The following is a 14,913-nucleotide window of genomic DNA, read 5'->3' on the forward strand; positions in this document are numbered from 1 at the left end:
GGCTGGCAGGGCACGCTGCGTGCGGCGGGCGCCCCCACGGTGCTGACCCGCACCAAGCGTTCGCTTTCCTCTGGTTTCCAGAAACACGCGTGTCCAAGCTCGGGTGAGCAACTTGCCTTGGGTTAGGGGCGTGGTGCTTCTCTGACGGCCACTCCCAGGAGGCCAGGACCGAGGTTGCTCACCACACCCCGCTTCCAGCACAGATGGCCCTGTCTCCCTCCCCCGTGTGTCCAAGGGAGCTTCCATTCGGGCCGGAGGTGCCAAGTGCTGCCTTGAAAAGTGCCGAGGTGCAGCTGGTGAGGAGCAGCCAGGCCCACCCAGCGCCCCAACCCCGCCACGCACCTCCTGACCGAGGGGCTCCCACAAGCACAGCGTGTGGGACTTCAGGGTAAGCCACGAGTGAAGAGAAAAGCCATGGGCTCCTCCCCAAAGAAGCCAGAAAGCACGAGCTGTCGCGTTCATTGGTTTCAGTTTTTATTCCACTTCCTTTCAAAAGGACTTGAGGTGCATGATATTAAGCAGCCCCAAAACAGGACCAGAGAGTGAACCATCCTCACAGAGCAAAGGGTCAGTTCCCAAAGCACCAGGGCCACGATCAAGGGCCTGAGGAACCCACCTGCGGACATCCGGTGACGAGGGCCCCACACCATCGCTCCCATGGCTGCATCCCTGGTGGACGATGACTCAACAGCACAGACAAGGTCTGAGCCACTCGGGGTCGTCTCGTCCCAGACTGAGTCCTGCCCTTGTGCCTGAGCTTTATTAGAAGCAAGCCCAGAGCACACGGAACCTGCCGGATCTTGGTCCCCGATCTTGGCTCTCTGATCTCCGTCCTGAACGACAAACCCTTCACTCAAGCAGCTGCAACAGCGCAGCAGGCAGGGTTCTGCCACTTCTGGGTCCCCTGCCCCGTGCACCTGGGGCGCCCAGGATTGAGGGGGCAGGAACCTGAGCCCGCTCCATGCAGTGGGGAGACACCCAGGACACCCTCAGCCCATCATACGCCTCTCACCACTGAGGACTCATGTCTGGCTCCATCATGCTGGTCAACCAGCCCCTCGTTCCTCCAGTTAAAAGATCTGGCATTCATGGTGCAAAATAGAAACAGCAAAGCTCCACAGCAGCCCGGGCTCCTCACTTAACCTGAAAATGCAGGCACAGCGTTGCATTCACAGATCCCACAACAACGGGGCAAAAGCGAGACAAAGCGAGCTGCCGGTATTCATCACAAGTCTGGAAGGAGACGCTTCTCCTAGGATTTAATATAAAGTCAAACTCAGCACTCTAGTTCTTTGACAAGAGAAGACTGGCACGGCAGTGAACAACTTTTCCGAGATAAAGTTTCAAGAGAGATGAAAACGTTCTTGCAAACAGATGACTCATAGGGATCTTTCATAAGAACTGAGGAAAGACAGTAAAATCTTAATTCTTACACAGCCAGGGTCAAGGCCAGTTGATGTAAGTCTCTGATCCTCCGACATCTCACCAAACGAAGCTCAGCCAGAGGCCTTGGCCCGGTTGTGACTCTGACTCTGGAGCCTGAGTCGGAGCCGTGCTCTCGAGGCTGGAGGCACAGCCTGGTCCTGGCTCTGAGCAGAACCCCAGCTCGCAGCACCCTGAGCTGATCCTCAGGGACACCGTCCACACTTCATACGAAGGAGCTCCCGGCACAGGGAGCAAATGCCAGGGATGATGCGGGGTGGGGGGGCGACCCACAAATGAGGCGGGGGCACTGCCCAAAGTACCTGCTTAGGGGCTCAGAAGGCGCCCACTCACCCATCTTGAGCCTCCCCCAGGGCCTGGGTCAGGGCTGCATGTTCACATTCATCTGAGGCACTGGGTTTCCACAAAGTACCCCAACTGATTATGTAAACAGCTGCTCCTGGAGGAGGCTGGCACCTGACACCCAGTGCCCGTAAGCACCAGTCTGGGGCCAGTCTGTCGTGTCAGAAGGGTGCTTCTAGGCAGGAGAGGTGGACAAGGAGTCTGCAGGGCCCGCTGCAGCAAGACAAGGGTCCAAGGGCAGCAGAAAGCCAGGGCTCAGGGCCTGGCACTTTGCCATGAGTAAGCAAGAAACGAGGAAGGGCCCCGGGGTTCCTGGCACAGGAGGGCAAGCGGGGGCAGGAGCTGGGACGACTGAAAGCTCGAGGAGGGGGTCTGGGGTGGTGGGAGGGCCCAGCTCAGGTCATCCCGGAGCCCAGAGGTGCCTCTCCCTCCTCTCCAGCCCCAGGAGCCTGGCCCTGCTTAGGCGGGGAAAAAAACCTGGGGAATATGAGTCAAGCAGAGCCAGACACCTCCTGGACCCCTCCTGTAGTCTCTGTGAGAAGAAAACTTGAGTTCCCCTGAAGGCAGGACAGAGCCAACGAAAGGGCCCACCGTCCACCGCCCGCAGAACCTGCTGGAGCACCATCTATGCCTCCGCACTCACACTTGCCCTGCTGGGTCACATCCACCCGCGCCATGGCGTCCACCTCCCTCCCCAGCGCACACGGCTCCGTGGGGGAAGGCCTGGGGCTCCGTGTGCAGAGCGTCTTGGCGGGACCCACCTGCAGAACCGGGAGGGGGCAGCGGGTCGCACATGTGACAGCGAGTTGCTCAATTCGAGATTTGTGTTTTGTTTTTACCAAGCAGAGGATGTGCAGGTCTATAACTGCTGTTGCCTTTTGCTCCTCTCTGAGCCTGTTCATGGCTGGAGGCTACGGTGTCTTAACGTCCACTGTTCCTCAGAACCGTTGAAGAGCTTTTCAAGCAGGCGCAGCTCATATTTTCCCACATGATTCCTTTTTCAAGTATTCTGTTCTTACCGGTAAAGTTAAATGCATTTTTTCTTTCTTTCTTTTCAGTATAATGTTTATCATGTCTGGAGAGCCATAAATAGTAAATACAAGGTATATCAATGCCCAGAATAGAACAGTTAGAGTATTTTGATGAAATCCTATTTTTTAGATTAAAAATTTCAAGATGTGTCTATAGTATCTTGTTTAAAGAAATTAAAAAGACATTTGAATCTTAGACATTTTTAATTTAGAGAAACTTCTATACCCATTTTTTAAGAAGCCATTCCAATGAATTCGTCTAATTGGCCCCAAAATACAACAAATAGCACTTTCTGATGAGACCAAAGGGAAGTCAGGAAAGCCTGTTTATGGACCACCCCTCAGCGGCCAGGTGAGCCTGAGCTCCTCCCCATCGTCCCACATACTCCCTGGCCCTGCATGGAGTCCCTGCAGGGGGTGGGCGGTGGGGAGGAAGCTCTGACTCGGGAGGGCCCCTGGGGGCCCCTGCCCACCCCTGCCCGGTCCTGACTCACCCCCAGCTGATGCACGGTGGGTTCTGAGAATGCGGGATGCTCCAGCTCCTGCTAAGATCCTCCCACAAACTGAATCAGATCAAATGAAGAGTGCAGGTGGTGGGTGGGGGGAGGCAGAAACAAGAGGCAGAGGCAGCCGCTGCCTCCAGCTGCCTCTTCTTTCTCACGCTTTCTCCCTACTCGACCTCCCCACTTTCCTTTGCCTGACCCCCCATCCTGGTACCACTGAGCATCAGGTCTCAGGGGCGTGTCTGCCCTGAGCCCCACTTCGTTGACTGTTTCAGGTCTTTGCTCAGGACTAGGCGGCCCCTGGCGTGTTCCCGTGATTTCGTGTTCAGGCTCTTCAGACCCCTGGAGCCTGTTCACCAAAAGGGACACTGACACCACAGCTCTGAAATGTAGATCGTATCACTGCTGCAGGGATGTGCGGGCAGCACCGGCCCTGGAGAAAGAAACACCTGGTTCCCAACTCCTGCGAGAAAGGAAGCCGGGGGAGAAATACCCTCCAAAGACAAACGACCTGAACTCGAGGGCCTCGTGTCACACAGGCACTAGGTTTCTACCACTCCGCAGTACACACATCAGTAAAAAAGGAAAAACACTTTCCCAGCAGTGCCCAGTTAATTTTCAGCATTTTTTAAGCAAAATGAACTTAATAAATAGTAATTCTTAAATGAAGTATGTACATGAAAAGCATGACTGAATGGCAATATTGTTAACGATCGATGTACATTTGTAATATTTGTAAAAAAAAAAATCCGAAACCTTAAAATATGAATTTACATATGTTAATTTGCCTCTGAGTTCTGTAAATTGCACTTCAGTGAAATCTGATAAGTGAATGTTTCTGTTAAGTGAATAAAAACATTAAGCACAATTGTGCTTTCCTTGGGTGTTGGGCCTTTCTCATCAAGCAGAGTTCTAGGGGCTCAGAGTCCACAATTCTGCCCCCACGAAGAAACAGCAGGGTCAGCTTCCGAACTTTCATCTTCTTACAGGAGTGCATCTGAGATCAGGCCTCAGGCAGAGGGGTCTGAGCCCCCCAGTCTGGAGGGAAACGAGCCCAAGGTGAAAAGGACAACAGATGCCCCCTGGTGGCCAGAGGCCAGGGATAGGCACTCTGCTGGACAGGGACTTGGGGGACAGGGACTCTGGGGGACAGGGACTCTGGGGGACAGGGACTTGGGGGACAGGGACTCGGGGGACAGGGACTCCAGGGACAGGGACTCAGGGGACAGGGACTCCGGGGACAGGGACTCAGAGGACAGGAACTCTGGGGACAGGGACTCCGGGGACAGGGACTCCAGACACAGGGACTCGGGACAGGAACTCTGGGGACACGGATTCCAGGGGCAGGGACTCCGGGAGGACAGGGACTCCGGGGACGAGGACTCCAGGGACGGGGACTCGGGGGACGGGACTCCGGGGGGACAGGGACTCGGGGGACGGGGACTCTGGGGACGGGGACTCTGGGGACAGGGACTCCTGGGACCGACACTCCAGGTGAGGTGAATGGGCTGAGTGCAGGCAGCGTGTGACCACCCAGCTGTCACAGGTGGGGCCACAAGAGTGTCCGCACAGGCAGATGACTCAGGCTGTCCCCCAGGCCTCACAGACGAAGTCCACCGAGAGTCGCCCTCCCCCCAGGGTGACTCCAGCTGGAGCTGGAGTTGGGGGGGGACCACACCTGCCCACAGGAGACGAACAGCACCTGGCAGCCAGCAGGTCAGCTCAGGGTCCTTCCTCCTGGGAAAGTGGCCCGGTGAGAGTTAGCCTGTGGTCTGGACACGGGGCCACCCAGACTCCATGTGGGGGCTCCTCAGACCCGACATCACCCAAGTTTAAGGGACAGGACAGTGACCACGTGACCGGCAAGTCGCCCCACGGGGAGCAGGGCACCCGGGCTGGTCGCTCAGCAGCACTGTGAACCCTCAGGGAGACAGGTCCTGGACACAAGGGGAGGAGGAGCGTCCACAATTCCTTTGCACACTCGGAGAACCCCTCTCACCAAGCGGCAGCTGCTTCCGGTCCCCATGGGCTCCTACCTGCAAGGAGTGGGGACTGTGTGAGGCTAGGACAGCCCCACCAGAGGCCGAGGACGCAGGGGCAGACCAAGGCTGACCTCTGGCCTTGAATGCCCTGGGCTGGGGCTGAGCCAGACACACCGTCAGGGACGTCAGCCCCCCTTGGCCACTCTCCCCCCAGACCCAGCCTCCAGGCCTCAGGCTCTGCTTCTGCCACGGTTGGGGTCCCTGCATAGAGAAACGGGTTCAGAAAGCCAGTAGCCAGAAGGATAAGTGTCCACCACACTTGCAGTTCCCTGTGGGTGAGTCAGGCCACGTCTAATCATGGGAGAAGGGAACCTTCCTCCCTGCATGTGGGATTTCTTCTCCATCCTGACCCGGCAGGGGAGTGTCACAGGTGGTGACAACCTCGGCCAGGACCGCACCTGGAGCATCTGCAAGAGGCCAGTGGGGGGGGCTCTCCGCCCTGAGCTCTGTTCCGCGAGGGGTCAGTGTCCAGAGTGACTTCTGACTCTCACCCCCAGCCTGGGGAGCCCACGTTGGGGGAAGAGGGGGGACTAAAATCCATCGTCCCCTCCCCGGGCTGAGGCACACGGACGAGCGAGCCCGGGACAGGTGACACTCGCTGCCTGGCTGGGCCAAGGGGCCCGTCCAGGCAGGCAGCCTTCGTGCGCTCAGGGAAGCAGCTCTTGTGGAGGCCTGCGGCCAGACAGGAGGAGAGGCCTGGCTGGGAATGCAGAACTGTAGCTCAGCCCCGAAGGCAGCGGCCTCGCCCACCTTGCCTGTGGCTGTGACTGTGATGGCCAGTCTCTGCCTCCCTCCTGCGGACATCCCACCTGAGAGCCCGCTCTGCTCTGCGAGGCCGCGCCTCAGGTGCCCGGTGCAAGGAGCGAGTGAGGCTGCTGAGCTTCTCCACTAAACCCCAGAACTGAGGCCCCTCAGCGAGGGCTGCTTCAAGTTTTCAAAAAAAACCTGTTCTCCACACCGAGAGCTCACGGGGACTAGGGGTGCTCTGTGGACCACCCACCCTGTCCAGCAGGGACTCAGCTGCCACCCGAACTGGGGTGCCCTGAGGACCCATGAATCTCTTTGCACTGACCTCAGCTTATCCAGCACCTGGTTGGTTGGTTTCCTCAGTGGGTGGAGGCTGTTTGCACGGTGACTTGGGGCTTCCCTGGTGGCTCAGCTGGTGAAAAATCTGCCTGCAATGCAGGGGAATCCAGTTTGATCCCTGGGTCGGGAAGGTGCGCTGGAGAAGGGATAGGCTACCCACTCCAGTATTCTTGGGCTTCCCCTGTGGCTCAGCTAGGAAAGAATCCGCCTGCAATGTGGGAGTCCTGGGTTCGATCCCTGGGTTGGGAAGATCCTCTGGAGGAGGGAAAGGCTACCCACGATAGTATGGTCCATGGGGTCGCAGAGTCGGACATAACTGGGCAACTTTCACTTTGGCATCAGGGAAGACCGCACTCACCCACAGCTCTGAGCAAGGCGGCTCCTGCCTTTGAACCCCAATCCCTCATCTTTTAACAACAGAATCATACCTGCAGCAAAGGGTTGTGACAAGGATTCATTAAGTATGTTAAGGGGAATGTGTTTGTTTTTGGTAATAAATAGTCATAATGATGAGTTACTACTCGAGTCTGGAGGTTTTCCGCCCTCCTTGCCATCACAGGACTCCAACCGTTCACTAACAGGAAGAGTCAAAGTGATCACTCTCCAGGTTCTTCAATAAATAGTATTTATTGAGACTTGCTATGAACAACCCATCGTCCTCTATCCTTAGAGATAATAAAACACATGTGCTCTCTAGTCCCAAAGAGCTCATAGACTAGTTGGTGGCAATGAACACAAAGCAATTTAAAAAGAAATTAAATGGTGTTCACAACACAGGCAAGACATAATTAGCAGTGGACAGCACTGCTTTCCAATGAAACAAGGAGGCCACAAACCAAGTGACCAGGCAAGTCTGGTGCCAGGGGTGGGGGTGCTGGAATAATCATAGGGAGGCAAGGGCACCTGGTGGGGGCGTGAAGACAGGACAAGACCACCCTGGGCAGGGTCATCCGCAGGAAGAGTCCAGAGGTGAGAAAAGGGAAATGCAAGCTGCCCTGCCTCGAGGAGAGACATCAGAAGCCCTAATTTATAAATGCTCGTAGGGACTATCTCAAGAGGTAGCCACTGGGAAGTGTGCAGAGATTCAGAGATAAGTCAAGGTCACTGCAGAGGGACTAGACCCAACACATTCACTGCCCTTCTTGCCTGTTGCTGGACCCCTCTCCCGGAAGGGGGCTCCTCTGCCCCTGGACACCCCACAGCTCAGAGAAGACACCCACCATCCTGTCCCCTGGGGGTGACACATGTGGACGTGGTCAGAGCAGGTGCCCAGTGGGCAGGTGTGGGGACAAGGCAGCTGGAAGCACGGCCACAGCCTGGGAGCCCCAGGGGCCAGATGGGCAGAGACCTGATGCCAGGGTCAGCTTGTCAGTAGCATCAGCACCAACCCCAGAGCTGGACTGTCTCAGCCAGAACCCCCCTTCCCTCTCTGGTCCACGCTGAGACACTGGGAAGAGACCACCTACCCGTAAACTGTGGCCGTGAGGCTCAGTGAGCAGCTAATACACAAGCACCCAAGGCAGTGCCCGGGCAGACAGGGTGCCACGGGCCCCCACTTCTGCCCCACAGACGGGACGCTCACTGTTGACATCTGGGCCCCTGCCGAGGAAGATTTCCCTGAGGCCTTCATGCCATGAACCTAGTCCACACGAGAGGCAGCTTCTGAGCTGAGCCAGCCTTCCATATCAAGCCAGCTCAGGGGCCAGATGCACATGAAGACACCTGCAGATGACTCCAGAGCTGTGACTGCACTGCTCCCAGCGTGCGATCCTCTCAGACATCGTGGAGGAGAAAACAGTCACCTCTGACACACCCTTTCTGAACTCGACCACAGAATCCATGAGCACGATGACTGCTCTGTACACACGTGCACACGTACTATCTGACTCTCCTCTCACCGGCGTGGTTTCTGATGAAATGTCCCATGCTCCTCTCATCCCTCTGTCCTGTAGCTGTGGTATATTCGCGGTACGTTCTAGATTTTGTTTTCGCTGTTCTGCAGTTTGAATGTGACGTGCCCAAGTGTTGATTTTCTGGCCTTTCTGCACTTGAAAGCACCCCCCAGCATCTCTGATTTGTGGTCTGCTTTATGTCATTACTTTTAGGAAATTCTCAGCTATTATTATTTCAAATCTCCTTGCTCTGTCCTCTCCTCCAGTTCCCAAATGTGGACATCACACCTTTCTGTAACTGTCCCTGGATGTTCTATTCTGACTTTTTTGTTTTTTCCTCCTTGGATTCCTGTTTGGGATGATTCTATTGACCCATGTTTAGACACTCAGTCCAGTCTACTGAACGGTCCTCAGAGGCGTTCTTCATGTCTGCCCCAGGGTTTTGGTCTTTCTTATGGTTTTCACATCACTCCCATCAGCTCTCGCACACTGTCCACCATTCCCACTAAAGCCCTTAGCGTGTTAACCAAAGTAGTTTTGAAACCCTGGCTCCGTAACCTCCAGCATCTCTGCCCCATCCATACCTATTTTACACTTCATATATGATCAGTGTATTTCACACGTTCAATTAGACCCCAATAAAACTGTGTCTAAAAAAAGGAAAATCAGGTTCCTATTTACAATAGAGAGAACTAGTTACAGAACATACACAAATAATTGTATCACTGAAAAAGCAGAAAAAGTTCACCAGCAGGACATTTTTATATTATTTGTTGAGAATCAATTCAGAGGTAGAAGACATTAGTAATACATATGCATTGTAGAAAATGATTTTATTTTAGCAAATATATGAGAACTTACCCACTTAGCCAAATAAATGCTGTTTTCCCCAAAACAAGACTGTGAGAATAAAAAGTCTTATTCTGACACGTGGCCCCCGCTCAACACAATTTTTGGACTGTCTCCTGGATTTGAAATTGCCTTCAGTCCCCACTTATGAGGAACATAAGAAAACTACTTTTATTGTTTTATGATCACACCTGGTAAATGAAATCCGTATTACATTTCCCACTTTAAAGCCAGGATTTATAAAATATATCTGACCAACAACCCAATTTTGCCAGTATAAACTTCTGCCTTTTGACAACTGCCTTCATGACTATTTTTTTTTAAAGCCAACCACTGTTATTATCATTCTTGTATTTTATAGGACAAAAAAGAAAGAAAGAAAGGGATGTAACAAACATGTCAGGTTGCATTTTTTAAAACCTGCACGTTTGTACATGTTGTTCTGTTTACACTGGAGAGCAGGCCCTCCCTGCCTTCAGGCGCAGCGGGTGCACGTGTCTGAGGCCCTTCTGCAGCTGCAGCCCTGGCACACATGGCACGGCCCATGTGGCCACAGGCGCAGCAGCTCTTCCTGCAGGAGGTGCCTTGCAATCTCTGCATTTGCAAGAGCCGGCACATGTGCAGGACCCACCTGCGGTGCAGGAGCGGTTGGGATCCACGGCGAACTGAAGCAGGGCTGGGGTCCAGAGACGACTGCACAAAGGATGGCGAGGATGGCAACGGGGCGTGTGCTCAGTGACTGCTTTTCTCAAGAACATGATCTTGGAACAAAATTGGCTTTGCGTTTCCTCCCATGGAACATACAATGACGGAAAATGAGACAATTCAGACAATTTACACGTTTGTAAGTGGAAGAACTAGTATCTGAAGTGAAAAAACAGGGTTTGCAATAAGCATGAAACTGATGTGGGGGAAAATATTACTACAAATTCCCTCATCTTACCAGCATTCACTTGATCCAACACTTTCTCTTTAGAACTGTTTCTATTATCTTGGTTGTATTATGTTAGACACATTAAAGGAACATCTGTAGGAGCACTCAGGTTATACAGTGTGAGAACTGGAACACGCACCCGTGTGCCCAGCGTCCAGATCAGGACCTGCCCCCATGTGCCCACCCTCCAGATCAGGGCCGGCGTCCATGTGCCCACCATCCAGGTCAGGGCCAGCACCCGTGTGCCCACCATCCAGGTCAGGGCCGGTGCCCGTGTGCCCACTGTCCAGATCAGGATCGGCACCCATGCGCCCACTGTCAAGATCAGGACCAGCACCTGTGTGCCCAGGATCCAGATGAGGAATGGCACGGTGCCAGTCTCAGCTCCTCCTGATCTCACCATTTCCTTCACCCCAGCCCTATTTCTGGCCTACAGAGGACCATTCGGAATGTTGGGTTTCATCCCACAAAATACGAGGCTATGATCACATGCAAGGCTGGATGGCTCATGCCTCACGAGGTTTCACACGGTCCAACAGTTGCACACAGCTGCATGTGAGTCATCCAGTTTCTGTTATGTCACATTTTGCTGTGTAGATGTACCAAGATTTGCTTTCCAGTCCCTGGTGGTGTGTGCCGGTTGTTCCATGTTTGGTGCTATGACCTTGAACATGTGCTCTTTGCAAGCCCAGGGACTAGAGCTCGCCAGGCTCCCCTGTCCTTCACTATCTCCTGGAGTTTGCTCAAATTCATGTCCATTGAGTTAGTGACGCTATCTAACCATTTCATTCTCTGCTGCCCCTTCTCCTTTTGCCTCCAATCTTTCCCAGCATCATTCAAATGAGTTGACTCTTTGCATCAGGTGGCCCAAGTATTGGAGCTTCAGCATCAGTCCTTCCAATGAATATTCAGGGTTGATTTCCTTTAGGATTGACTGGTTTCATCTCCTTGCAGGCCAAGGGACTCTCAAGAGTCTTCTCCAGCACCACAGTTCAAAAGCATCAATTCTTTGGCACTCAGACTTCTTTATGGTCCAACTCTCACATCCATACATGACTACTGGAAAAACCATAGCTTTGAGTATTTAGACCTTTGTCAGCAAAGTGATATCTCTGCTTTTTAATACTCTGTCTAGGTTTGTCAGTTTTCCTTCCAAGGAACAAGCATCTTTTAATTTCATGGCTGCAGTCACCATCTGCAGTGATTCTGGAGCCCAAGAAAATAAAATTTGTCATTACTTCTATTTTCCCCTTCTATTTGCCATGAAGTGATGAGACTGGATGCCAAGATCTTAGCTTTTTGAACACTGAGTTCTAAGCCAGCTTTTTCACTCTCCTCTTTTACCCTCATCAAGAGGCTCTTTAGTTCTTCACTTTCTACCATTAGGGTGGTGTCATCTGCATATCTGAGGTTGTTATTTCTCCCAGCAATCTTGATTCCAGCTTGTGTTTCATCCAGCCTGGCATTTCACATGTACTCTGCATAGAAGTTAAATAAGCAGAGTGAAAATATACAGCCTTGTCATACTCCTTTCCCAATTTTGAACCAGTCTGTTGCTCCATGTGCAGTTCTAACTGTTGCTTCTTGACCTGCATACAGGTTTCGCAGGAGACAGGTAAAATGGTCTGGTATTATCATCTCTTTAAGAATTTTTCAGTTTTTCTTTTAATGTTCTGTCTTTCACATATAATGCTGGAATTGATTCTCCTTCTGTTGTGAGATGTGGGTGTGTGAGTTACTCAGTCATATCTGACTCTTTGTGACCCCCATGAACTATAGCCCCCCAGGCTCCTCTGTCCATGGGATCCTCCAGGCAAGAACACCTGAGTGGGTATCCACTCCCAACCCCAGAGATCAAACCTGCATCTCTTGCATTGCAGGAGTCTGAGCCACCAGGGAAACCCTTGGTGTGTGAGACAGGGATCCAGTTTTACTATCTTCCTCCACATGAATAACCAGTAGTACTGGAACCATTCATTTCCCCCCGCTGATCTATGACTATATGAGCTGAAATGGTTCAGGTTTTCATTTATGCATGAATTGACTTTGATATCTTTGTTATACTGGTCAATTTCCCACTCTGTGCAAACCCCTCACTCTGCATACTACAGCCCTGCCAGACTTGAGGTAAATTTTTTCTTCTCTTTTCTTGCCTCCTCTTTTCTCTTCTTGGGCATCTTGTTAACCCTGGCCTTTGCTCTTTCTAATAAAACTTAGGAACCACACTGTCCAATGCCTCAAAAAAAACCTGGGTGATTTGGATTGGAACTGCACTGTATCTACTTGCCAATATGGGGAGAACTGACACTTTTATAATATGGACTCTTCCTATTAATAAACCTGATGGTCTGTCATTTTATGTCTTTTCTAATATCTATGTTAAAGTTTTAAAATATTTAAAATATGGTTGATTTTAACCCTCTTTTTGTCACATATTCAAAAAAGCAAAAACTTCTCAGATAACGTGATATATTTCAAAGGTTCTGAAATTCCAAAAACTATAAAAAGAAATACAGTAAAAACTCACTTCTACCCTACTCTCATTTACCATATTTCCCAGTCCCTCACAGTAACCATGTCTAATCATTTCTTTTTTCTTTCCAAGGTGTTTTTCTTTGTGGTTAGCGTTGAAATTTCTCTATAAATATTTAATAACTTAAGGCCTTATTCTTTCAAACCCCAGTAGAACAAAAACAGATATTTAAAACCCAATCTCCAATCAGACGTAACTTGGTGCAGATGTGTGCCAGTGTACTGGTCCATTTGAAACCACGCCTTTGTGACTTTTTCTTCTTACAGAACATCCTTGTAAAGGTCCCTTTACATTTTCAGTCCTGGGTGTTCACTGGAGGGACTGATGTTGAAGCTGAAACTCCAATACTTTGGCCACCTGATGTGGAGAGCTGACTCATTTGAAAAGACCCTGATGCTGGGAAAGATTGAGGGCAGGAGGAGAAGGGGACGACAGAGGATGAGATGGTTGGATGGCATCACCGACACAATGGACATGGGTTTGGGTGGACTCCGGGAGTTGGTGATGGACAGGGAGGCCTGGTGTGCTGTGGTTCAAGGGGTCACAAAGAGTTGGACACAACTGAGCGACTGAACTGAACTGAAAGGTCCCTTAGGGGAGGGGTGCTGGTAAAAACTGCTTCTGTTTATCCACAGACCATCACTTCACACTCATTCCTGAAGGAGGTCTTGCTGAGCACAGAATCGTAGTTATTTTCTCTTCACTTAGAAGCACCTGGCATATTTTCACATAGCTGAACTACTGGAGAGAAATGGACTTTCTCAGTTCCAGTTCCAAGATTTCCCAGGCAGCACTATAATAGCCATGTCTGGGCTGGTGGAGCATGCAACAGCTCACCCAGCATGCAGGTGGGAGGATGGGGTTGTGGGCCGGTGGTGACAAGGGGCCCGGCAGCACGGGGTAGATGAACTTGGCCCAGGTAACAACTACAGTCTCCAAATCATAGCTAAAATTTCCCAGCATTTCCCTATCATTGGGAGGGGGGAGAAGGGGGTCCTTCTCACATACGGTAGCACCCTTTGGGTACCACAGACATCTGTGTGCTAGCCTGACGGGACCTGCGAACTGCCCTCATCATGGGATAAGCCCTGCCCTCCCCGCCTGCTGCCCTCAGCTCGACACTCACCACGAATCCCATGGAACCAGACTCCCATGCACTCGTCCGGAGGTGCCTAGCGCACGTGGAGTAAGCCACCCTTCTCAAGCCTGACCAAGCCGCCTCCGTCATGGACGCCCTCCACACCCGGTCACGCTTCTCGAGTGGCCGAAACCTTGCTCTTGTCCCTCTCACTTCATGACACTCTCTTCAGCCTTGACGGGAGGCTCTGATTTGAAGGTCCTCTCCCTGGAGACCCTGTCCAGCCCAAAAAGCACACAGTCCGCAAGGCACCAAAGGGTGCTCAGTCTACCTGCATGTTGGCCCTAAGCTGCTTAATGTTCTTAGAAATCTGGTTTTAAACTCAGGGCACTTTTGTGACTTCATTTTCAGTCTCTTCATACAAGAGGGACTGCACAACATGTGCTGATGTAAAGCAGAGGCACTCTCAACGTAGGGAATGATTTCCTTGACTCCCAATTTATTCAGTGAAAACAGAAAACCTGTGCACAGTGAGGGAGACACGTCTTGGTGGCATTTTGATGAAATCAAAGCAATACAAGCCTTGCCTTCTCAATTCTTTGTACTAACACGAACTTTAAATGCAACTGAAGGTATAATTATGAAATCTAGGTAATACTCACATTTTCGAAGAGCAGGATAAGGGAGAAATTGTGGAGAAGCTCTGCGCTCTGGGGATTGAATGTGTGCCTGCGGCCCACAGGATTGGGGTGGCAAGTCCTCCTGGTCTGGGGCGGGGCTGGAGGACACCCTGGGGAAGGCCCTGCCACCTGCTGGGTTCCCAGGAGCCACCTGCCACGGCTCTCATGGCAGATGCAGCTCCATCCACGTGGCTGAGAACAGGACAGTGAGCAGGGCTACGGCCAGTCCCAGCATGAATTCAACACAGAAAACAGGCCCTCTCTCTGTAACAGGTCACTTTCTGTAACTGCAATTGTTTTCAACTTTCAAACAAGCTTAACTATAGTAAGGACAGGACAAGTGTCTTATTAAACTGAGGAATTTTGACAAAGGACTGTAGTTCGTCAAGTTATTAACTCCCTTCATAAATTTTGGGGTGGCGATGCAGGAATGGAGAAGTGTAACGTGGTTTATTTAATTATAGTATAACAGAAAATAAAACACAATTGAGCTTTGAAGT

General features: G+C 51.6%; 1 pseudogene; it reads right to left on the reverse strand.

Moving 5' to 3' along the window:
- Nucleotides 1-7,055: 7,055 nt before the first annotated feature.
- Nucleotides 7,056-14,853, reverse strand: LOC101904942 (metallothionein-2A-like; annotated as a pseudogene).
- Nucleotides 14,854-14,913: the final 60 nt, after the last annotated feature.

This window comes from Bos taurus, chromosome 13 (genome assembly GCF_002263795.3).
Source record: "Bos taurus isolate L1 Dominette 01449 registration number 42190680 breed Hereford chromosome 13, ARS-UCD2.0, whole genome shotgun sequence".
Taxonomy (NCBI): Eukaryota; Metazoa; Chordata; class Mammalia; order Artiodactyla; family Bovidae; genus Bos; species Bos taurus.